Source organism: Mesoplodon densirostris, chromosome 5 (assembly GCF_025265405.1).
Source record: "Mesoplodon densirostris isolate mMesDen1 chromosome 5, mMesDen1 primary haplotype, whole genome shotgun sequence".
NCBI lineage: Eukaryota > Metazoa > Chordata > Mammalia > Artiodactyla > Ziphiidae > Mesoplodon > Mesoplodon densirostris.
Window position 1 is genome coordinate 98,396,455 of NC_082665.1, and position 26,752 is coordinate 98,423,206.

Consider the following 26,752-nt stretch of genomic DNA (forward strand, 5'->3'; position numbering starts at 1 on the left):
AAATTTTATGTGCTATTAAATGTTTTATTTTTTATATGTATGTTCTGATTTATTCCATCAGTATTCTCCCTAAGTAGATTGACCCCCTTTTAAAGGCAGCAGTTCTGTTTTATATGTTCCTGAGAGCTGTGAAGGGTCTGGGATTCTACCTTACTTTCCAGCTAACAAATAAGCCTGCCACTGTTTCATGGTTGCTGGCAGAAGACACAGGCCTTCACAGTCAGAGACAAAGAACTCTATTACTTACCACAATAGCAATAGCCAGAATATCAGCATTTTCCTTTGCCTCTTCCCCAGTCTCCAATTTGTTCAGGATGACATGAAGAGGGACAGGTGACATCAGCACGCACAATGCATTATGTCACCCAAGAGGAACATTAAACTTGAGAGAAAGATATTGTTTCTGTTTTCCATGTCTGTTTACTATATAAAACATTCTTGAAATGATAACCCAGAACAAAGGCAGTCAGTGCTTCTGCTTACAAGATATACAGAAGTGTGAGACCCATGAAGAATTGACTTCCAGTAGTTCTTTTTAACTATAATGTAGCTCTCAAAATGTTTTGTACCTAGGAAGTTATAAGTTTGTTGACTTAATTTTGTTTTGCCATGCAGCATGTATCGAGATGAATTTGTGAAAGAAATATTTATTTTCTGTAAAATCTTCTGATTAGACCAAATGCTTCCCTTTTTATAACAGTAATGATTTTGTCGAGTTAAAGTTTAACTTCTCTGCAATCATTGCCAAAAGAAAACTAGGTTATCTTTTGTAATGCATAAAAAATAATGTATGTGTGTAATAAGTAGATTGCTACTTTAAGAGATTATCAACTGAAATAAGTAATACAAAATCAAACAAGTTAAGTTTTAATTAATTGGAATAAACTAGAGTGCTTAACATGAAGCTCCTCTCAACTAAATCCATTACTATCATTAAAAAAATTATTTTATATTAGTGTAAAAATACCAAGGGTAATAACCTGAAAGTAGTTGAGCTGGAGGAGTGAAGAGAAACCATCAACACCCTTGTTCAGACTCCCATAATTCACTTTGTGTTAACCACCTCCCCACTGAGGGAAGCTATAATCCATAGAGTGCTTATTTTCTTTCCCCTTTATTTATTTATTTTCCGTACTGACATTTATTACTTTAATGACACTTAGGTACTGCAGAATAAATGCCTCTGTTTCAGACATATAGAAAATCCAATAATCTATCACTTTGATAAACCATTCCATTAGTAGGGAATAACTACAAATATTCTATATGCAAGTACTTTATATCATTCTGGAAATACAATCCAGAGGCAAAGCTTTAAGGCTACACATTAAGGCTACCTTGGTTTTTTAAATGTGTATAAGCAACAAGGGCACTTTTGCAAAAGGTAGTATAAATTAAACAGTATCTACATCTTAGGAAAAGAAAAGCTATTACAAGCCAACTACACATCCAAAATGGTATCTTACAACTTACTGCTATTATTCTCAGGCAGGACAGACTATTGCTCACAACCGCACATTTCAGAGCACCAAGAAATTTTCATATTTTTGTTATCTTTTAATAAAGGTGACATCAGAATAAAAACATTTAAAATTAAACTTTTCTGTTAAAAGTGAAATTTATTACAATATGGTAAGTGCAGTGTTATTAAAAATGCTTGTTAGGGGCTTCCCTGGTGGCGCAGTGGTTGAGAGTCCGCCTGCCGATGCAGGGGACACGGGTTCCTGCCCCGGTCTGGGAGGATTCCACATGCCGTGGAGCGGCTGGGCCCATGAACCATGGCCGCTAAGCCTGAGCGTCTGGAACCTGTGCTCCGCAACGGGAGAGGCCACAACAGTGAGAGGCCCGCGTACCACAAAAAGAAAAAAAAAAGCTTGTTAAAATTATAAAGGGTCTATATAATTTTTCTAATATAAATATTGGAAATAACAACTTTAACAGTTCTATACATACATAGTACATTGAAAACATAAAATCATGCACAAGGCTAAAATATCACTTTGCACATTATCCTTTCAGGTATTACTCTTGTCTTCTGATCCCAGCATCATTACAGAATATGAAGGAGTTACAAACTTCAAGGTTTCAGTGTTTTCAATGTATGTCAGTTATCACACATTAACAATGCTTTAAAATCATTGCTTATATTCTACACATGGTTCTAGTTCCCATATTTCCCTTCCTCGATAGGTCTTGGACAAAAAGTTGATCTAGAAAACCTATGATTACAGGACCCAGCGTGACATGAATTCTCAATGACTCATTTTAAAGTGGCATAAAGTGTTATATATATATATATATATAATTTTAAGTCCTACAGGGCATGAAAGACAATAAGTATATCGCATGTAAATAAGATAAAGCAGCTCACACTCTACTTGCTTACTTGGCTCCACATCTCTATAGGAAGGAGAAACCGAGCCATGAAGAAGTTAGGGCAAATTGGAACTGCTGGGAGTGTGTGTGTTTGGGGCACTGGAGGAGCTGGTTAGGGTGTGTGGGGAGCACTGTAGGGAAGGAGTTGGGGAGAAATGTCAGATTATGAAGGGGAATTAAACAGCGTTACTTACCCATTCTTCCCCATCCCGCTAAAGCAGGGGCCAGTTCCAGCCCAGCCTTCCTCCCCTGCCTCCCAGTGGAGGATTCGTCCCCCCAGCACTGTGAAGGCAGCCACTGCCTTTCAGACAATGTGAAGCCATAACTGTTCCCTACTGAGAACACTTCACAAATTTGAGGAACAGGCTATAAATTAAAGGTTTGGACATTTCACAAATACCAAGGATAGTCTGAAGTAGGCCTCAACATGAGGGTCAGGGGAAACAGTTTTTACAAGCAGCTAATGCCCAGAGAGGCTAAGGGGTTCAGCCAAGGGGAAGGCAATGCTTCTTCCTTCATGACAGCACTTCTCAGGCTTTAATGTGCATGCGATCCAATTGGGATCTCATCAAAGTGTATTAGGTTGAGGGTGGGGCCTCAGACTCTGCATTTGTAATAAGCTCCTATGGACCATGCTTCGAGATGCTGATGCTCTTGGTCTATGGACCACACTTGGAGAAGCAAGAGTCTGTAACATAAAGAGGGAGCCGCCTCTGTCTCTCTGGGCCACAGGTATATCTTGGAAGTCCTAGGCAGAGCTGAGACAGCCCCAGTGCTATGTACCCACTCAAGCACATCCCCAGGGAAAAGGTGGAGATGCAGCACACTGAGTGAGCAACTGTCTACAAGACTGTGTTAACATATTTTCTGAGAGCACCAGGACTCTATGAACAGCTAAACAAATAACATAATTCAACTTGAGTAAATGGAGAGGTCTACTGGCTGGGAATAAAACTAACCTTTTCCACATGTAGTCCTCCTTAAAGTGAACATGATTACAAAGGTATAAAAAAACAGCATATTAAATTTCGTAGTAAAAGGCCACATGTGCACACATATACATACAGTATGAATTCTAAGAAATTAAATTCATTTTTTCAGAATAAAACACGTGCTACCACTGCTCCCAGCTAAAAGCATCTCCTCTTCCAAATACAAGGAAAAAAACCTTGAATTGTAAGGACAATCACTGCATTGCCTGCCAGCACCAGGCCACAGGCTCCCCATTTGATCACAGCCACGTGAGCAAGAATAACAGGAAATCCAAAGGCAGAAACAACAATTCCAGTAGTGAAAAAATAAGCCAGTTCCTGATAGGCACTACTTGTTGAATCGGCATCATATGTTGCTCGTTTGGCAATAAAATAGGGGATGGGAGAGATGACATGGAATATCAGGACAAACAAGGGTCAGTAAACACCGTAATCCTCTAAGGCACATCCCAGCATAAGAAAAGTCAGCCCAATAGTCCCAGTGAAGGATAATACCACAAGAGCTTTAACGCCCGCCATGTCTCCTGAGCTGGGGCCGCGGCTGCTTCCGGCTTCTTGCTATGGCCCTGCTCTTCTTTCCCCTTTAACTGAACTATTGTCCAACCTTGATTCCCATCTCCCACACTTAGGTAATTAATTTTTTGGTTACCTAAATGCAGACAGTCACTAATATATCTTCTTATTTGTTTCATGTGGTTTAATACATTGCCTTTAGTAATACTGTGCTACCTGTCTCCAGAATTCAACATATTACCTTTCTTTCAATAATTCTTTCATTCATAGTAATCTTTGTAAATCTTTATTCCACCAACTTTAAATATACTTTTGTTCTATGAGTTCTAACTGATATTTACCCATCTTATTCACTGTACATAAAATCAGTATATATTTTTTAAAGTATCTATGTATCTATCAGACAAATCTTTTTCTTTCTCTTCTCCTTCTCCTCCTCTTCCTCCTCTTTCTCCCTACTTCTCCTTCTTTTTATTATTTCTTTTTGAATTTTTATTATTATTGAAGAAGAACAGAGATAAATGAAGAAAAAAGAGAGGGGGACTTATCATGCCTTGTATTTATTGAACCAGTTTGAGCTTTTTTGATCCATATATGCTTCTCTAAATGCTTACATATCACATATTTAAATACATGTCTAGAATTTTTATGATGCATAATAGTGGTTTCATTAGAACAAAGTTTTCTGCATTTATTCATTTTCTTATTTTGAAAATGAAAATATTTCTATATAGTTCTGAGTTTACTGTTATATCTCAAATGTTTCATTCTGCTTTAGAATTCAGTTAAAGACTTCTGTTTTTAGCTTTAGACAAACATATTCTTCCTAGTGTCTTGTAGGAAATATTTTTTCTCTTCCCTGGAGCTAGTGTTTGATGTCACAGAGTATGCCCCTGACAAACAAGGCCTGTTCTTTGACCTGACCTCTATGGTCAGAGTTACTCTTCTTCCATCCTTCTGTTTTCCAAAGGGTTAACTTTTGGCTTCCAGACTAAGACAATATATTCTAGAATTACACTAAGTTAAAATAGGAAAAATTTATTCAGTTATTGTCTAGAAAAATGTAAAAAGGTGAGCATTCATTTGCTTATATTACCCCTCACCTTGGACATTAGCAATGACATCTCCATCAAAAACAAAATAGATTCATTTAAGCAGGAAAAAAAAATCTTCACCTGAGTCATTTAAGTGAAGGTTTAAACATTTCTTGTATCAATGAGATAATATTTCAATTCTTCATTTAACTTACAGAGGCAAAGGGGAAAAAAAGAGGGATGAGGATTGTGGATGCAGTGTCTATTCCTTCTTGGATCTAAATATTGATTCTGCCAAGTGTGGTCTTTTCCAGGAATTAGATACCTAAAAAAATAAAATAAAATTCCACTGAAACGAATCCAACCCAATGTTATCTTTAATTCAATGTAAACATACCTTATATAGCCTGATAGTTTCTACTAACACACTATCTTTAATCCTAGTAATTTAAATTTTTATAGTTTCTGTATCATGCTTAAAATGTTGCTTACTCTAATAAGCTTATGGTCAACAGTATCTTTAATTAGAAATATTGGTAATCTGTCCCCCGCAGCATTTCATTTAGTGTGTTTCATTTTAGTGGTTCCAGGTTGATTATCCTAATGAACAGAGTGATAAAAAGTACCATTAAACAGAAATGAAATAGAATACCCATCAGGGCAAAAAGGTTGTGGGTTTGTTTGTTAGTAAAAGAATGATCTGTACTTCGAATACAGTATTAAAACTGTCAATAAGTTGGCATTGAGTGTACCTATGAAATTCTATCAGTAGCAAATATCTGATATTGTGATTTATTTCTAACAATTAGAGGTAGAGTGTAGGATGAAGGACACAGAGTTAAACTAAAAAATGGCCAATTCATTGAAAAACAGTTCAGATAGCACCAATAGTATTGTTGAAACTGACTAAAGTTGATATGAGTAATGTAAAAAAGTTATGTGAGAAAATCACCAGCAGACTTGTGTGTGTCTATCATGAAATTCATAGTTAGGGATGGTGGGAGAAATCAGTCTTATGTTTATGCCTGGTATTCTTGTCAAATGCATATATTAAAGTGAATGGTGTTTATTTGACATCTTTATATTTTATTTAATGATGATGGCGTTTTCCTTAGAGATCTTTATTTTCTGAAACAGTTTTAAGAATTTCTTTTATAATTAAATGCAACAGATTTTTGTATTTCATGGCATTAACAGATGCATACCTACTGGGACTTCAAGTCTAGATTACATAACATCTAGCAATGTCTATGACTAAGTCTTATTTGGCATCAGAAAAACATCTTCCAACTTGGGTAGAAGATACATTGAGGTTCTGTAAGTTTTTAGATATAAAGTCATGCATATTAGAAAAATATATCCAAAGGAAGGTGGCTAGCTACTGCCTCTAATATCAGGTAGATATGTGGAATGTTTTCACAAATAAAATCAACTAGATTCTCAGTTCTCAATGTCTTCATCAAACTCTTGTTGATCAACCCAGGTATTGCATTGATTCTTGACTTTGGGGAGATTATGGTTTCCTTTCAAAATTTGCTTAAAATTATATGGAGTCCCTCTAGAAAAATATCCATGCACACAGGTAAATTCAGAAGGATGATGGATCTCCTGGAGCCATTCAAAGATCCCCTAGGGATTTCAGGGACCCAAGGTTAAACAGGGCATAAGTAGAATATTAAGCATCATTCAGCCTTTCTAACAAGGCTAGATATTCTCAAGTGTAAGTGTTAGTAATAATCTATTTTTTATAAAGTTGTGAGTATTCTGCAGGGTAAATCACACAAAAGGTTTGGCATAGATGTTGGCACATAGTAAGAAGACAAAACATTGTAGATCTTTTGAAGTAAAATTTAGTGAGATTATATTATTCTACTTTATTGCCCATTTATTAGTACTGTTAGCTTTCTAAAAACTGGGGAATGTCTGCTTTTTAACACAAATTATATGTTCAGTATATTGGGCAAATCTTCGAGAATTTTAATTTTATTCTTTTATTTTCTTTTTCAACCAAAGGTATGGTCTTGGTTTAATTTTATTTTTTTTTTACTCTAAGATAGCTAAATTTGAATGAGTTTCACATATTCAAAAGTGAAACAATCCTTGAATGAATAGTGATATTAAAATATAAATCTGTTGGAGACCATCAGAAGTTGCTAGATAACCAACTCATCAGCCTGAATATGGGTAAATAGAAGAAACACTTAAGCATTAAACCTAACTTTCCTGTAAAACATTGTGCCACTGGAACACTTTTTCTTTGTAGAAGTATTCTAGCTAGTACATGAAGAAAGAGCGATAGAATTAAAATATTACGATTTTGTAATCCCCCAATGAGATAATGAATCTAGGCACTAAGCAACAGTGGACATTAATAAGAAAGGGTGTGAAGAGAAGAGGAATAGAGACAAACAGACATTATGTGCCTCATGATGGAATTCTACATCTGTGAAGTGTACTTGTAAAATCTCTGAATCTAACCTGATCAGGACTCTGGATTTAACTACCAGGTTACAGGGAGCACAGAAGCAAGTCTTTTAAATGATACCATGAGGATAGTAGCAGCAAGATCCATACTGTGGAAAGCTCTACAAAACAAATGACCAGATTCTTCAAAAATAAGTCATAGGGAATTAAGAGAGGGGGGTCTAACTGTAAGATGAAAGAGACAAATGATCTATCAGCCCAATGCAATGTGTGGGCCTAACTGGACTCCATGATTCTGACTGAATCAAAATAACAGTTAAGAAAAAAACAAATTGATATTAGGGATAATCTTAAATTTTTCATAGTGGCATAATAGTATTGCAGATATAATATAGAAAAAGTCTTTCTATTTAATGATATATACCATGAAATATTTAAACTGAAGTAAAAGAATATGTGGGATTTACTTCAAAATAATCCTGTTAGGTGGGGTGTAGATGAAAAACAGGATGCCCCCAAACTGGTGAGTTTGTAAAGCTGGGTGATGGCTGCCTGGAGTTTTATTGTCCTGTTCTTTTTGCCTGTTTATACATTGACATTTTCCACAGTAAAATTTTTATAAGAATGCAATATCACAAAGTTTCACACCTGTCACAGGGTCAGTAAAGTTTTCTATGGCATATTGAAGCTACATGTTCACATCTATTAAGATCCATTTACAAGGTATGATATAGATATGGAATTGTTTTACTTTGTGAATGATTACCAAAGCTGGTTTAATGACTGTATTTTTTTAATTCAGAAGATTATGTTAACCTGTTTTATGGAGGAGTTGCTTATGTATCTTTTTTGCCATTTAATATTATATAAATAATCATAAGGAACTCTAAAGAAAGTATAGTAAATAAATCTACATAATAGATAATAACCTATATATTTGCATTATAGATATAAACTATCTTATATCTTTTATGGCTGAAGCCAGAGATGAATACAGAATATAAATATGTGTATATTTCAAAAAGGAATCTAGTATTGAGGATTTATTTACGTTTTAAGGTAGATAAAGCAAGAATCAAATTTACTAGCAAATTGAGGTAATTTGAGTGACATTTATCAGTAACATCATTTTTCCTTTTTGTGTTTTCTTTTTCTTATGCTTTTGAATAAAAGTTGATTTGGGGGGCCTTCATTTATACTAATGTGATCTATTTGTACACATCAACGTTTTCTCTTAATATACTCAAAAGTAAGATTATGAAATAGGAGCTTAGAGCTTGACAGATTAATCAGATTAGTGAATGGTCATTCAGTGACCACAGTCAAAATGTCCTCCTGGTTATGAAAACATGTGACTTGGTGTGACACTAGATTCTGTTCTTGGCCATGGTCTGTTCAACATGACCCAGATGAAGCCTGAGAGGCTCATTTTTTTCCTTTTACATAATGAGAAAAAGGAACACTGTATTTCCTGCTTATGTTTAATTTCCTATGGAAAATAAATCTGATGATAACAATGATGTTTCATTGTACAACAAATTGGTAGGAACTATGATTTAGCAGTGGGAGTATGAATAATTCCTATTAATCGGCAATGCATGATTTAAAACTTTATTTTTGTACAAAGTGTAAGGCTGAAGGATACATCTCCACTCACACTTTTGTTAATGGAGGAACCAAAGAAACAAAACCTAATTTATAATGATGCAGTTAAATTAATCAAGGAAACAAAGCATCTTCCCAGATTGAGGGTACTCTTCAAATTTTCTAATATAACATTCCAGGATGACTGCTCAAAGGAATACAAAATCAATGTCTTCAGTAAAATTAGGAGAGTTGAGGACACCAACAAAGGCCTTTTTCCAACTCACATTCAAAACATAAAATTATCATAGTAACTAAGAGAATACAAAGAATAGGAATATTTGCCATTTATAGTAAAAAGAAGAATGAAGTTTGTGATATCATGGAGAGAATTCCTTCGCCAGAGACAAGCTCTCAGAGAGCATAAATACAGCCACAGTGCACTCAGGCAGGAGAGGAAAAAATGACTGCATTGCTCAGCTACTACCGAAATAAATAGGTGCTGAAGAGGAAGAAATTTTTTCTCTTCTTTTATAAGCCCTTCTAGCTTGTCTAAGAATTAAATTGATATGAGACAGATTACAGGAGAAAATCAAACAGTTGATAATAGCATGTATACATGGGAGACCCAGGAAAACTGAGTAAATTGGTAAAATGGCCCAAATCCTCACCTTAAATACCATTTTCAGCTAAAGACAAAAGAAGATGCTGGAGGTAGTGTTTTAGAACTTCAGAGAGGGGAGGAAGGCAATTCACAAGGAGACAGAAACACAAATATGTTGTAAACAAATGCTCGCTGGGCCCTGTGTAGACACAGGGACACAGAGTGCACCCTGATCTGTAGGCCCTGCCAAGTTTCCCCCACCACTCCTAGCCCTGATGATTTGCAAATACCTCTGGTGAGAGCTCTATTCCAGGAACAAGCCCTTTATCTAAATTTTCTCGGGCAATTAATGGGAGGTAACAAGAAAAACTTCCAGAGTCTTCTGTTTCTTAAAAATAATCACCCTAAATTAATCCTTATGCCAAAGAGGTATATTTTCAGATGGCAAATTTTGCTTCCCTACATAAGCAAAGAGTAAGAATATCTGATTAATTAAAAGGGCCTTGAGGCAAGAAGCAGCCAAGACAATATGAACCACACAGTAAAATTCTGACAGAACCAGAATTATTACCATAGTCATAGTGGTAAAGATTATTGTCAGTTGATTATTGAGAAAGAACTGGAGAGTATTAATTAGTAGAATTCACTGTTTTTATAGTTCACTACATGTAAATAAGCAGAAATGAGAGATTTGTTGTTTAAGCTATACAGCAATAGGTAACTAATATACATACTAAGGCAGAGTCATTTTCTGAACTGTCTGTTTATTCCTCATAGAACTTAATACAGGGCCTTGTATGTGGCAACCACATAATCCCATGCTTACCACAGTACCTGGATCATACTACATACTCAATAAATATTTGTCAGATTAATTGTATGAATAATAACAATAAAAAATCTACTGAATGCTAACAATGTGCCAAGCATCTTTAAATATTTCACATATATTTACCCTTTTAATCATCACAACAGCACTGTGAAGTAAGTTCAGTCATCATCCTCATTTTATAAATGAGGAAATTGCAGTCTAGAGAGATTAAGAAACTTGCCCAAGATAGCATAGCTTCTAAGTGGTAGAGTCTGTAATTGAACCCAGGTAGTCTGACTCCAGAATACACTGCTTTTGGCTACTACATATTGCTGCTTCTAATGAATCAATGAATATTTGCTCAGGGAAAGAATGTATCACCTGATCATATATATTGACCTGAAATAAATTGACTGCCAGATACTTCTCCAGCAAAAATGGGTTTGTTCAAGATCAACAGAGAATTGCACTTCAGAGTCTGCGACCATGGTGAGCCATATGCAAGTCCCTTCATGGCAAGGGAAGGAGAACACTTTTATAGGGAGGAAAATGAAGTTGTGAGGTATAGTAAAAAAAAAAAAAAAAAAAAAGAGTCCTGGCTTTCCATTGGCTGAGTCCTTGCTAGAAAAGAAGAGGAGTCTTTCTTCTTTCTGTTGGGCTCTCCTGTCATCATATGGCATGAGAGCTCTGCTTTTCCTGACTCCTGACTCTTTAATTGAGGTTGCTGCTGCTGCTGCTGCTGCTGATGATGATTTTTTTACATTTTCCCCTTTTGATTGAGAATTTTCTCTGATAGCATCACTCATCAAAAGTCAGGTTTTTTGGTTTCAGTGGATTTTTGTCCCTTGATGTCAGGGAAGGACTTTTCCTGGGTGTAGTGTCTCATGTTGGAGGGAAAGTAAACAGATTAAAAACCTACTAAGATGACATTCAAGTAATGAGGAGGGGTAGGAGGGAGAAATTTTATGCACTTTTTATCTGAAGTCCTATATGTTATCAACATCATAGACATTGGAGTTCATCTGAAGCATTATATCATTATCAAAGTTTTGGTGACAAACTTCTAACAGGCCTTGTCTCAATATCTTAGGAAAGCTGTCTTATCAGATGTCATCTGCTTCAATTGCAGGAAATCTTTATTTTCAGGTCACCAGATGAAGTGAAGTTCCAATCAGGATTTTGTTTCTTTAGGTTTATCATGTGAATCCAACAGTCTGTTCTTTGGAATTTGGCAGTACAAGGGTTGGTTAGCAGTACCCAATATGGGACTGTCCAACAAGGTTGTAGAGGGTTCTTCTGGAGATAGCTTTTCCAGTAGATGAAGTTTTCAGGTTGTAAGGTGCGATGCTTAAGGTTTTCATCTTCCAAGAGATTGCTGTGAAAAGATCACTTTACCAAAACATAGTTATTTTTAATAGAGCAATTAGGCCTTTGCAGTATTGGAGTATATTTCCTTTTATCAGTTGTGGGCCAAAAGAAGCAAAATCCAAATGCATTGGACATCCTGTGACTGTCTCAAAGGGTAAGAGTTTACTAGTTCCAAAAGGGGTGAATCTTAGATTTAGAAAGACCAATAGGGCCTCCCTGGTGGCGCAAGTGGTTGAGAGTCCGCCTGCCGATGCAGGGGATGCGGGTTCGTGCCCCGGTCTGGGAGGATCCCATATGCCGCGGAGCGGCTGGGCCCGTGAGCCATGGCCGCTGGGCCTGCGCATCCGGAGCCTGTGCTCCGCAACGGGAGAGGCCACAACAGTGAGAGGCCCACATACCGCAAAAAGAAAAAAAAAAAAGAAAGACCAATAACTGTGCTTTTGTGCAAGGTATTTCGAGGGTTTCTACAGATTGAGCTGAGTCTTACTAATGCTGTTAGTACATTCTACTAAATCAGTAAAAGTGTTGTAAACTGACCAAACAGCACAGACTTGTCAAAACACCTGGTCAGTAAAATGGGTTCCTTAATCACTATGAAGTTTGAGAGGAGGTCTTTCCAAAAAGATTTTTGCCAAAGAAGAGGCAGTACACTATTTCATTCTAGTGTGAAAACATACCAGACCATTGCTAAAACATATTTATACCCATAAGACAGAGGAAGTTCTGTGAAATTCATTTCCCAGGTCTCTAATGGTCCATTAGGCAGTTTAAAATATTTGATAGCAGTATCAACAGGCTTCCTGAGGTTGTACTTCAGACAAGTGGGACAAATGAAGTAGGCATTTTTTTGTGGCCTTGATAATGTTTTCCTACTAATATTGATTCATGAATTCTATTGTCTTGTCAGGAGAACAATGGTTTAATGAATGTAGAGTGGTGAAGAGTGGGAATTTTATATTCTCTGGTAGGACTAGGTTATTATTTGGTTCAAACCAGAGCTTTCTCTTTTTATCAAACCAACAACTGTCAAATTTCCAATCTTGATTTTTCCTTTCCTAAGTCCAAGTCTGAGTTTTCTCTAGCCAATTTTTCTATGTTATCATTTGGGGAAATATCCCTTTGGACCATGACAGAGGTTTGGCTGCTGTTGGTCCCTTTAAAAACAACATTCCTGTGGAAATGTCAGTAAGGTGATTTCCCTTAGCTTCTGGTGAGTCAAGTTTAGAATGCCTGGGAATCTTAATAATAGCTAAAGCATCAGGTAAAGTGTTGCATCCAATAATTCCTGAACATAGAAGCCATTTTAAATGTTATTTCTACTGGAAATAAGGAAGCCATATTGCTTCCATGACAGCCACAAATCATGAACTACTTCAAAAGCATACCTACTATCAGTATAAATATTAGCAGTTTTGCCCTTGGCTAAAGTACAAGGCCATGTAAGAGCATATATCTCAGCCTGTTGGGCTGCAGTAGCCTTAGGTAAAGGTGCTGTCTCAATAACATAAAAAGGAGTTGTAATAGCATACCCAGTACCATATTTGCCACTGTCAACTTTTAAATAAGAATGATCAGTGAACCATGAGAAGTCAGCATTACCCAAAGAAATTTCCTGTAGATCATCATGAGGAGTCAGGAGGTGATCTGTCAGTGTTAAACAGTCCTGAGGGACTTTGGTGATAATACAGTGGAGGAGAGTAACAGGATTAAGGTTACTACAATGTAAAAGAGTTATATGAGAAGCAATTAACAGATGGGCTTACTAGGAGGTGACATGGCTGGCTGATAAATATTGAATGTGATGAGAATTCAGGAGGGCTTCTACCGTGTGAGGTATAAAAATGATTGAAGGGGATCACACAATGATTTTCTCAGTGGCCTTAACCAAAAAAAAAAAAAAAAAAAAAAAACAGTGGCTGTAATGGCTTTAAGGCAAGGAGGGTATCCTCATTCCACAGAGTCCATTTGTTGGTTATAATACCCTATGGGTTGATGTTGGTTCCCATGTTTTGGGGTAGCAGCCCAAGGGCATTCCCTTCCTTTTCATATACAAACAAGAAAAAAGTAAATCTAATAATTAGGATGCCCAGGGGCAGGTGGGTTCTTCACACTTTCCTTTAACGCCTCCTTGGCTATGTCATTTGGTACTTCCCATTGAATTGGGTTGGTTGTTGGTTATTTAGTAAAACATACAGAGGTTTGGCCATAAAAGAGAAATTGGAATTCAGTTTTGGCAGTAACCAACTAACCTGAGAAAACCTCACAATGGGTGCTTAGTTTTGGGAAACATAGGACACGAAGTCTATCTGGGTCTAGATGTAGCCCTTGTTTTGATATCAGGTGCCCTAAATATTAAATCTGGGATTGGGAAAACTGCAATTTTTCTTTTGGGACCTTATGTCCCTTTAAGGCTAAAAGCTTTAGCAAGTGGATTCTGTCTTCCTGTGAGGAGGCTTGAGAAGGAGATCAAAGAAGCAAATCATCCACATATTGCACCAAAGTAGACCCTCTAAGGAACGTCATATCATCCAGATCAGCCTTCAGGATTTATAAGAAATTAGAAGGATTCTCAGTAAAACTCTACAGCATTACTGTCCAGGTAAATTGTTTTTCTTCCCAAGTGAAGGCAAAAAGGTATTGGCTACCTTCATCAACTGGAATACAAAAGAATGTGCTGCATAATACAATTACAGTAAAGAATTTACTTCTGGTGGGAATAGATGTTAGTAACTAGTAATGAATGAGGGTTAGGGACAACAAGGTGTCAGGGATAACAATGTTTTTTATTGCTCAGAGGTGGTAGACAAACCTTCACTCTCAGCCCTTAGGTTTTCTCACTGGTAAAATGTGAGTGTTACAGGTGATAGTACAAAGGATTATGAGGCCTTAAGCCTTGTAATCTTCTACTGTGGGCTTAATGCCTTGAAGGGCTTCTTTACTTAGAGGATATTAATTAATTATCAGAAGAGATTTTAAGGGGTCTATATAAATCTTGATGGGAGGTACACTGTGAATTTTGCCAACATCATTTGGAGATTTTACCCATAAGGAAGGTGGTAACTGATTCAATAGGGACAAATAATCAGTGTTTTGAGAATCATTTCTAGTACTGTGAGAGATGGAACAACTGAAAATTGTCAGAGGATTATTTAATTAATCTGGTTGGTTACATTGATGACTACTGTCAAATTCTAGAATTATTTCCCCCTGCTGGGAGACAGAAATTCTGGCATGATACTTTTTTAAGAAGTCTGACCTAATACGTGTATGGGGAGGAGGAACAAAGGAGAAAAAGGTGTTTATCTCTCAAAGGGCCTAAACAAAATGCAGTAGGTTCAGAGAGAGACACCTCTTGAGGTTCATTTGAGATCCCCACTATTTGACTTGTTTAGTACTCTGAGGCAGGGGCTGTTTTATAGTAGTGGAGTTGAGTATTGAGAATATGTCTCCAGCATCAATTAGGGCTGGCAGAGCTTCATCTCCAATTTGGAGAAATGTTTCTCTAAACTGACTAAGAGGAAGGATTAAGAAGAGTCCCTGTAGTTCCTCAGAGCTCTGTCATTAAGAATTGGGGGGCTTCCCTGGTGGCGCAGTGGTTGAGAGTCCACCTGCCGATGCAGGGGACACGGGTTCGTGCCCCGGTCCGGGAAGATCCCACATGCCGTGGAGCGGCTGGGCCCGTGAGCCATGGCCGCTGAGCCTGTGCGTCCGGAGCCTGTGCTCCCCAATGGGAGAGGCCACAACAGTGAGAGGCCCGTGTACCAGAAAAAAAAAAGAATTGGGAAAACATTGGAAAGGCTTGTTAGAAGGCCGAAGGTATGTAGTGCTTGAATTTGTAATAATCATATCTGCAAAGTCCTGTTTATTTGTAATAATAACAGAAACTAGGAAGATTTTGGTTTTGTTTAGGTGCCTTTGTTTTTTACAGTTGACTTTTAAGAATTTTGGTGGTCTTCCTTGAGGGTGACTTGTCTAGAGTTTAAGAAAGCTGGTTTGCCAGATTAACTAAATCTGGAGTGGACAAAGTTTCCCATTCCATTCTAGCCCTTTTTTCTTGAAGGGAAAGATTCAGTTCAGCCTACTAATAAGCACAGAGTTAAAAGCTACACTGTTGTGATCTACACCTGAAGGAGGATCAGAATTTTATTTATTTATTTATTTATATTTTGATTCAACACATATTTATTGAGTGCTTAAATGTACCAGGCATGAATATTTTCTGGGCACCTACCATGTACCAAGGTCTGTCTAGGCCCTGGGGATGAAGTGTTGAGCAAACAGACAGAGGCCCTGCTGTCCTGGGGGTGATTCCAGGAATGGGAGTTAGAATAAAAATGCATAAATAAATAACTGAACAGTTTCAGTTTAAATAGTGCTAAGTGCAGTGAGGAAAACACAACAAGTGATGGTGGTGGTGTCTTCTGACAGCCCCTGTTGGGGTCTTCTGCACTCAGGAACTTCCCTCCCCTGGCCCTTCTGGTCTGGGGGTGGTCACAGCTCCCCTCTGTTGCCAGGCCCCAGGTGCTGCACTCCCCACCCCTAGTGTCTTCCAGAATTTTATTTTAAAATCTTAAATCGATTGTAATAGTTATGAACAGATTAATAAGATTTTGGTGTGCAAGCCTGAATTTTGTTCCAGTCAACAGGCTTTGGAAAAGCCCTAGGATTTGCTCAATGAAGTCACCTAGTGCTTACTTGAGCCTGCTTATACAAGAGTTAGCAGTTTATCCCAACAGTTGTAATTCTAGAGACCTTTCAGGATTTTCCCAATTAGTCATATTCATTCAATGCTAGGCCTGGCCTTTACCAACAGGCATATGAACTAGCTGATATAAGTCAGAGAAACCAGTTTGATAAGTTTGAATGAATATATTAAATTCCTCAACAAATTTATGAGGATCTTCAGTTACTTTAGGAAAATCTTTGATAATAGCTGTCAGTTCAGCTTTAGTCCAGGGAAAATAAGAAATTAGGGTTTTAGCCTCTGGATCCTCAAAAGGCTTAATTTTAAAGAGACAGGTTTTGGCAATTTCAAAGGAAAAGGGAGTGGGTAGAGAACAGCAGAGGTTTGGTGACAGAATTTGTATTAGGGAATTGAGGATGTAGAGGAGGTGTAGAAGGGAAGGAGGAAGGTGGAACCAGAGGTAGAGTCTGGCCATGAGGAGCCAAGGGAGAGAGAGAGGATGGTGCCAAAGGAGGAGCCTGAGACAAAGAAGCTGAGGAAGAGAATCCTGAGGCTTTGGGAGCCATTTTATCTTGCTTTGGCTCAGTTAATCTTAAAATGTTTTTTGGATGAGAGGTCATTTTAGATTCCTGATAATGTTGGAGATCCTCAAAATATTGGGTTGGCCAAAAAATTCATTCAGTTTGAAGTAAAAATAAAAGAGAGTTTTCATTTTCACCAAGAACTTTATTGAACAACGTATTCATTAACCGAACGAATATTTTGACCAACCCAATACAAATTGAGATAAGTACTCCACATAATTTGGAAAAACTTTGAGCTGTTATTGTCCAGTTTGATTTTAAGAAAACTGAATTTGGGGACTTCAAAATTTCCTCACAATGGTCATTGGTATTCTAAATTGCCTTTGGTCAGGTTGGCCCATTTAACTGGAAATGCACATGAGGAAGGATCATAGTCTTTAAACATAAAATCATCCAGGGGCCCTGTAATGGGAGCTCCCTCAAAGTATTTAAATAACTGGGATCTCACTTCCTGGAATTTTTTCTCTAGAGTAAAAGAACAATTTTCAAACAGCTGACAGCTCAAATAACTCAGTTCAGACAGCTTGTAAGTTATACCAGCCTATTCTAAGGAAACAGCTTGGTCTTGGAGGATCCAGGCTGATGGCTTTTCAGGGAGCTTCCAGGGAATACCCTGTTCCAGAGGAATACATGGAAGTCTGGAAAACGAGCACAGTTTCAGTGAAGCAGCCCCTGTTTCTGAAGAAATGGGCTGAATGTGTTTTCAGCCAGCTTTCACTGAATCAGTCTTGTCTCAAAATCAGACAAAAGTGCCAAATTGGTACTTGCATAGAGAACAAGGACTTAAGCAGAAATACAAAAACTTAAAATAGACCGCAGGTAAAACCTGGACAACTTCACTTGTAAAGAGGGCAGGAGCTTGGATCCAGGAAAAAGACATACCTTCAAACTCCAGGACCAGCAAGAAAAGCAGCAAGGACAGTGGGCTCAATTGTGGGTACCACACCTGTTTACTCACCAATGCTGGAGCCTTTGGGAGTCCCTTCTGGCCCCTGTATCTGCCACCACAATGTTGAACTGAAATAAATAGACTGCTAGATATTTCTCCAGCAAAGGTGGCTTTAATCTGGAATCAACAGAGAGCTGTAGTTTGGGGTCTGCAACCATGGTGAGCCACATGAAAATCCCCCCACAGCAAGAGAAGAAGTCTTTTATAGAGATGAAAAGGAAGTTGGCAGGGCTGTAGTAAACAAAGAGTCCAGGGCTTTTCATTGACTGAGTCCTTACCAGGAATGAAGAAAGTTCTTTCTTCTTCCTGTTGGGCACTGCTACTGTTGCTGGGCATGAACACTTCTCTTTCTGGTCTCCTGAATCTATTTAATTGAAGTTTCTGTTTAATAATTTTTTATATGTATAACACTTAGACTTACGTATATAATGCTAAATTTTAGTGTTCTTTATTTCCCCTTGATAGCCAATACTATTTAGGAATTCTAAAGTTGTGGTCTCCCAACTACTTTTATGAACACACCATTTGTTCAAAAATATTTGACCAAGTATCCTCAACATATGTATATTTATTTATGTAAATAAATAAAATAGTACATGCTATTACATTAATAATATGCCAGTACTACTATATTAATATATTTTGCAAAAAGAAAGTCTTTCTATCTATCTATCTACCTACCTACCTAGATACATATTTTTTTCTGCCCAGAGCTCAGTGGATTATCTTGTACAGCCACTGAATTGCATTTACCTTTGGAGACTACTACTTTATAGGATGTAGTAACATTTTTTAAAAGAGCTAACATAGAGAACTTTGTTCTCTCACATTTGCCCTCATACAAAAAGAAACCAAGATACATCAAGTAATTTTAAATAAGGAAAAGTATTCTCAATTCAGAAGATAAACCTTATATTCTCATGAGATAAGAATTCTGGAAATATGCATTTCTAGGCCCTCCCCCCTTTCTTGCTTTCTCTCTCCAAAGAACACCTATACCTTTTCAAGTAAAATATGTACTCTTTGATGTAATTCTTGAAAGCATGAAAATGAAATTTATTTCCCTAATGATTTTCTCTATTCTACTTGTCTACCATTGATTTTTTTCTTCCCTTTTCTGTTTGTAATGCAGCATAAACCAATAGGGTTTCCTATTGTTTCTTTCCTAAAACTGTGCACCTGCGCTATCAATCATGCCAAGAGCTAGCACAGCTTTGGGATGAAAACTGATAGCATGCAATGAAAATAGACAAGACAGCTTAGAAGGTTGATTCTAAATTATAGGGCTGCTTAGTGATCTGCAACCACCCAAATTCTTCCAACTTGATAGCTGATTAGTGAGCACAGGACAAACCACAAGCTTGCCTTCATGACCTAAATGAGGGCAATTTGCACAGTCTGGTGTAGTTACTTCAGAAAGAACTACAAATCAAAATATTTCAAACTACAGGATTGAAGTAGTTCTGTTTCCAAGTTTCTCCATCTTTAAAATGGGACTAAGGACATCTGTAGTCTTAGATTTGTTCCAATGATAATGTCAAACAAATTAGCATATTTGGAGGCTTTATTAATGGTCAATGAATATGCAAAAACAAAGTATTATCTTAATTATTATGATTATTTTTGGAGTAATACTAGTTTACATTTTACTGCTATAAATTTTTCTTTTTATCAATTTTTTTAAATAAAATTTTCATTTCACAAGAGGTTTGAAAGAATATCACAAAAATGCATACCATTTACTTAGATTCACCAGTTGTTAACATTTTGTCCCATTTATTTAATCATTTTATGCTCACTCTGTACACTCTCTCAAGCACAGTTTCTCTCTAAATTATTTGAGAGTTAATTGTCTTATAATCTGACAGGAAGTTGCAGACTTCAGTTTTTTATCCTACATATTTCATTGTGTTTTTCCTAAGACAAGGACACTCTTTTATATAGCTACAATTTAATGATCAAATCAGTAAATTTTAATATTGATATAATACTCTTGTTCAACCCACTGACCATCCTGACATTTTGACAGTTGTCCTAAAAATATCCCTTATAGCTGTCTCTCCATTCCAACCACTCTTTTGGAGAGAAGTGTCAGCTTTTTTAAAACGTTGTTTGTTTTTCATGACCTTAACATTTTTTTGGAGCACAAGCTCATTCTTCTATAGACTATCTCTCAATTTGTCTGTCTGTACTGAGTCTTAATTTACATATCTGCAGGGAAATTTATTAGGGTAGAATTTTAAAGCTCATTTTGAAGATACCCAAGAAGTAAATAGCCAATATGCTCTTTGCTATTTTGAGGTAAAGGAAAAGTAATGCGTATCACTTTGGATTTTTTAACAAATCCATTTCACTTTGGTTCTTTTTGAAAGCTGTTAGGATTTTTACAAAAACAAGAAACAAAACACACACACACAAAATACAAAACAAAAAAGATAAGCTGTGATACTGACTTAGATCCACTGTGTTTTACACAATATATTAAGAAACAGAGACTAGATTTGTGCACCAGTCTATAAACTGGTAGATATATTAACTAATGTTTTCTATAGCCTTATGACCTAGATTGTACTGTACTCATATTTTTTATCAAGCCCTGAAGAGATGTTCATTCCCACAAAATTTTATACTGTAGATAAGTGCAGCCAGATTTCTCAAGAGCTCTCCTTTAGCAAATTAAAATAGAGTAATAGAAAGAGAGGGCAATACATTAAGGATGTTGTCCTTTAGGGATACCTAGATCCAAACAATGGCCTTGAGTCTCTAGAAGACTGTTCCATTATTGTGAGTTAAAAATTCAAGATGACCACATGCCTGGTATGTATTTTCAGCAAAGATCAAGGAAGAACTTCAGATGTCACTTTCATTTACTGTTGTTAAGTATAAATTACATATCATGTTATTACTTAAAATGATATCTGTACAGTCTTTGGTTATGCAAGGTAACAATCACAGCTAAATCCACTTATAAAAAAGACCATTGTTTCCAAATATTATAAGTTGCTACAATAATAATACCTGTCAGTCTCACTGAACTTCTCTGTATTATATTTTGTGGGCAATGAAATGGCAGTATGAACCAATCCTTGACCTCTGACTCTTAAGAAATATATGAACTCTTTCTGTTCTAGTTCCTTTGTTACTTTGCATATTACCAAGCATTGGAACAAACAAAGCACGGTGTTCATTTTCACCTGCCAAGGCAAGCTAAAATCAATCTGCTGTATTCAATAAACAACTCACTGTGGGTAGATGGGTAAATTTTATTTGCTGATGAATAGCAATGGAATCTTGCTATTAAATCATAAAATAAAACCCATATATGTGACAAATATCTTTTCTTTCATGACCATCTTCCTAGGTAATCATATATAATACGAAAGATGAATATTTTTTAGAAAGATGAATATGTCTCATGACCTTATGCATACAGGGTAAAACACAGTGATGTTGTAAGTCATGATCTTCATTCACTGTAGTTTATTTTCAGTAAAGTGTTTGAAAATACCCCCAAGTCTGGGCCACCATGCAGTACAGGTTTGATCTATTGGTTAATCAAAGTCACTCTCTCCTTGGTCATTTATCCAGTCAACAAAATCTTCTCTATTACCTACACTGTATAAGATATGACCCAACGCACTAAAAAATAAAGATGGATTAAGACATATTAAAGGCTTCAGGGGACTGACAGTTTAATTAGGGAAGATGACATACCAGCAGACCATCAGAACACAGTGTAATAAATGCACAGATTTCCTGCTTTGGAAAAAATAAACATGAAATTTCATCTTCTTCATGACCTCCTCCTTCTCCCCAGTCTAGGTTAAGGAGCCTTTCTCTCTACTCCCATGTGAATAAGTGTATGGTTCTAACACGGTGTTTACCACACTAAACTAAAGCTTGAACTCTTGCAAGCTGAGTGACTTTGACCAAGATAGACCACTAAGTCAGTTTCTTCCTTTTTAAATGGGGATAATTTATCCATTCATTACTGATCGAAAAATTTCTGTGCTATATACTGTTTTATGTATAATACTATGTTTTCAATATTACCTTACTCAGAGGGTTAATGTGGAGACTAAATAAGTCATATAAAACATTTAGCCCAGGATCTAGCACAACTCTTAATAAATGTTAGCAGTATAATTATTGTTACTGCATAATTCTGATGACAACTATTTTAGTGGTTTTCTATCTTTTGGCAAACATATTCTAAATATGTTTTTCAAATCTATGTAGTCTTTTTCTTTCTTCAAACATGAAATGTTAACATCTTGAGAAGACTCTGTTAAGCTCAGATACATGAAGAGGTCTGTTTCTTTCCAGAGTTCAGTAGTATTTAACTACTGAACCTGTAACCAGCCTCTTTTAGACTAGGGCCTACTCCATCACCTGGTACACAGTAGGAGTTCAATATGTGTTTGCCAAATTCATTTGACTTGATTTTATGAAATTCAGCCAGCTATGATATTAGTCTGAAGGTTAGTAATCTTCAGCTTAAGGACTATTAAGTGATTCATTGAACAATTGGTTTTTCTTCTGATATATGCTTTTCCCTCTGTCACCTGAAGAAATATTCCCTTCTGAAAAGGAAAAAAGCCACTTAATTCTGGGCCTCCCAAAACTGGATGAATGGTTTCACCTTTCACCCCTCAGTCAGAAGTTAGGGAAGACTTTCATTTTGGAAGTAAACTCCATTGGGCCATAGGCAACCAAGAAAAAAACACCTGAAATACATCTTTTATAATGAATTATTTTATTTTAAAAGTATGCCTTCTTGGGCTTCCCTGGTGGCGCAGTGGTTGAGAGTCCTCCTGCTGATGCAGGGGACACGGGTTCATGCTCCGGTCTGGGAAGATCCCACATGCCGCGGAGCGGCTGGGCCCGTGAGCCATGGCCACTGAGCCTGCGCTTCTGGAGCCTGTGCTCCGCAATGGGAGAGGCCACAGCAGTGAGAGGCCCGCGTACCGCAAAAAAAAAAAAAAAAAAAAAAAAAGTATGCCTTCTGTATACCAGATTATACCTCTTAACATCATTTGTAGAACTTTGATTTAAGAGGCATTGCAGTGTCTGATTTCTTATTCTCTTAATCTTAGGTATTGTGATCTTGCTACAAAAATGGCAAGTTTTTAATATGACCAATATTTGATAAGTAATGTTCAGTGCATTAAAAAATCACACACAAAGACACTTACATGTAAACCCCCTTTCATCTTTTTGTTTTCTAAAGATACAACACTAACATTTTGTTACCTTCTTCTCTTCTGGCTAAATAATACTTCTCCAGTATGAACTTGGGACTTACAGTCATTAGACCAGGTAGATTAAAGCAAGCATCACCAAATAGATTTTTTTCTCCTTGCTCTAAATCCCAAAGCAAATATAGTTATGCTCTAGAGGAGCCAGAATTCCAGGCTTGTGATTACATTTATTGACTACATTTGAGACCCATCCTACATGTTTTTTAAAAATATTATAATGCCTTGACACTCAATGGCATGTGCATATCATCATGGCATTAAGAGTGAGCACTGCTTCATGAAGCAGAAACCTCCATTATCTATTTAGTCCAGTTCAGCATTCTTATTGTGCTCAAGCCACCTGACTTGCAACCCTTGCCTTCCTTACCTCCTTGAGGATTGAAAGGTTTATATGAGCATGTCTGTGCAAAGTAAGAAGGAAAAGAAATCCTGGAGACCTGACGAGAAGCTGTGATGGTTCTGAGGTTAAACATGACATGAAAATACCAGAGTGGACTCCTCAAAATTCAGAAAACGCTTCCAAGTATGATCCAAGTTTCATCTGAATTAACTTTATCTTGAATTATTCTTCTAAACCTATTGATCCAAGCACATTGTAAATATCCAGGACAGTAGGTCTAGTTTAAAATCCTTTTGATAAGCTCTGAGATGTAAGTTTTGGGACACAAAGACATAGCTGTTAGTCAAATGATTATTCTATATTATTTATTCATTATCCAAGACAGTGCTGAGCTATATGCACTGTTCATTCTAGTTTTAGTCCTCTGTTAGTGAGATGCTTTCATCCTTCCCTCCTCCATTTCTAAATCCTTTTCTCTATTTCTAAGCAGTTATAAATTCTCTCTGTTTTGGAGAGGTGTATATAGGGGAGTGTGGGGCACAGTTATACCAGAAAGGTTTGCCCACAACCCAATCTTTAAGGTCATGATGGGGTCACACTGTCATGGGATGCATGTGTATTTCTGATCTTGTTGATTTCTCCTCAGGACAGAAATGCTGAACAGTAGTGACATCCAGTCATACTTTATTACGTGGTTGAAAGCAGATTCAGTGGGTGGGACAAATCCTTCCTTATTCTCTAACAACAACATGAAACCATTCAGCAAGTATAATTCCTGGATAGAGTGATCCTCATGAGAATTCTGTGACATCACATATTCCATTGCTGTAACTTGTACACTTTAACTTTCTGGGCAATGTGCACACTTACCTTCACATGACTTACATAAATATAAGGGACAGAGGTCACTTACTGTTTACAGTCTCACAACCCATGAGAAAGGGGCAATGCATTAACTTTATGGTGAAGGTTAAGGGCTTTTGTTCTCTGTGGGGGGATTTGACTAAGCCTTTCCCTAAACACTCAGGTTGAAACCCTTCCCGTGTTATTATAACCAGATGTGTAATGATAGTCAATCCAGTTTACCTCTTTAGTCTTGTTTCTGACTCACAAAAGTGTTGAACTGGATGTTCTTGAAGGTATCACCCTCTCAAACAAGCAAAACTATAACTTTATGTCTTGTTAAATATTTAAGTGAGAAAGTTTATTCAGTTGGAGTGAGGGGAACTATGTAACCAATGTTGCTTGTTTAGCAGTGATGTAGACCGAGCTCTGCCACTGAGGACCACTTCTCTGTGCAGCGGAAGCACATACCAATTAGATTTCCTAGTGATGGGACAGGAGAAAGACACTAATTAGAGACAAAGAAGAGAGTCAAAGGATAGTCCCAGATCTGATCCTCAGCAGGATTGTGAGGTTGAAGTCCATGACACTTTTCTTCTTAATCCTTGATGCTTCTGCTACTTTTATTGTTTCTATCCTTTCCAAGCACTCGTTGCCCCTACTCTCCACCATCCTCCAGTATCCCTTCTCAGCTCAAGTGCTCACATGAGGAGAGCGCTGAGTAGTTCACAATGTGATGTTTCCAAACTCTATAACCTGCTTTAAGGCTAAGTCACTTTTAAAGAGACAACTAAGAAAATTATAAGCAAGGCCTTTGGGGAAAGTTTTCTTAGGGTACATTTTCAGTAAAGGAACTGCTGGGTGGAAATATATGACCCATAAAAGTACTGATACATATTGTCAAATTAGCCTCTAGGAGAGATTATACCCCTGTGGGACAGCACCTGAATTCTGAATCCCAATATCATTTTATTTTAAACAGTTCCAAAGATGTTTCACTTTAATATGCATTTCTTTGATGACTAGCAAGGTGTACTGCTTAAATTTATTAGCCATTTGTATTTCTTGTTCTATGAATAGACTGTTCATTTCTTTGCCCATTTTCCTATTGGTGTATCCATCTTTTTTACTTTTCATCTGGCTCTATATAGTAATGCCCTAGCAGCTAATTCAGCATAAAAAGTGATAAATCTCTGAAGAGAAGGTATTCTGGGCTGTCAATTGATATGTTCCAGATACCAACCATGTTAGAAGCAAAATTTTTTTATTTGAAAGATAAGAGGGCTGAGTTTTCATATTTTCAAACAAATGAAATATTATTCCCTTTCTTTACATGAAAGGGGACTGGGCTGAGCATTAAATAAATACTTGAAAGAAAATTATATATGTGGATTTGGAAAGGGAAAAAACCTGATTAGTCTGCATTATTCCTACAAATTCTCAGACTTTATTTCATCATTGATAATTTTATCTGCTTCTCCTAAGTCACAGAGATGAGTAATTTTCAAGGTATTACTATCAGTCTTTCTGAGTTCAATGAGCGTAGAACCAAGGGTTCATCAACACTGGTCTAGGGATCTCTTTTGTGTTACAGAAACTCCTGTGCAGAGCTCACAGGAAAAGTGTACACATCCAGTTTCCTCTAGGAACAAGGCTATGTTCATCTGTGTCCTGTTGTGAGGTTGCTTATTAAATTCTACTTTAATGTCAAAGATAAATGGGAATAAAATCAGGTAGAGGTTACCTGATCAATAGAAAGAGATAAATCAATAAAAAATAGGCAACTGCATGAAAAGCATGGAATCAGACAGATTTATAACAAAAGATTATGGTAGGTTTGTCACCTAAATTATTTGTAAACAAAACCATACAACAAATCTAGGATATAAAGATTCAATGGTTCAATTCATAAAATAGTTTCAAAGAAAGGGTTGCAGAGAATATGTTGTACAATCCAACTATGGTCTGGGTCAGCTAATAATGCTACTCTCTCCTACTGCACCCATGGTTGATGTCATTAATCAATCCAGCATTATATCTGACTTGACCTAGACAAAGCCTGAGAATGTTTCTCAACAAAATTCTCCAAGCAGCCATTATCAATCGAGCAGTTGGCATTTGAATGTAAAATTATTGCCATCTCGTGTGTGATTCATCTGCTAGAGGCATGTGCAATTTTATTAACTTAGAGTTAGATAAGCCAAGCAGCTTGTATGCAGCAAACTGATCCTTCCCCTAAAGTCAGCAGATTCCTGGCATGGCCTCCTTTCTCAGCTTTTGAGTGTCCCTTAAGGCAGAGCTTCCCAACTGAAATAACAAGACACATCAGTAGGTCAAAATGGGTACATAAATATACGAGTTATTGATGTCCCAGCACTCAGGGGT

General features: G+C 36.9%; 1 protein-coding gene and 1 pseudogene across 9 annotated transcripts in view; one reads left to right on the forward strand and one right to left on the reverse strand.

The window, feature by feature from the left end:
- Positions 1-26,752, forward strand: part of NAALADL2 (N-acetylated alpha-linked acidic dipeptidase like 2) — a 1,531,400-nt gene that overhangs the window by 1,045,774 nt on the left and 458,874 nt on the right. The gene's annotated exons all lie outside the window — the stretch shown is intronic.
- On the reverse strand, positions 3,491-3,912 carry LOC132491190 (leptin receptor gene-related protein-like; annotated as a pseudogene).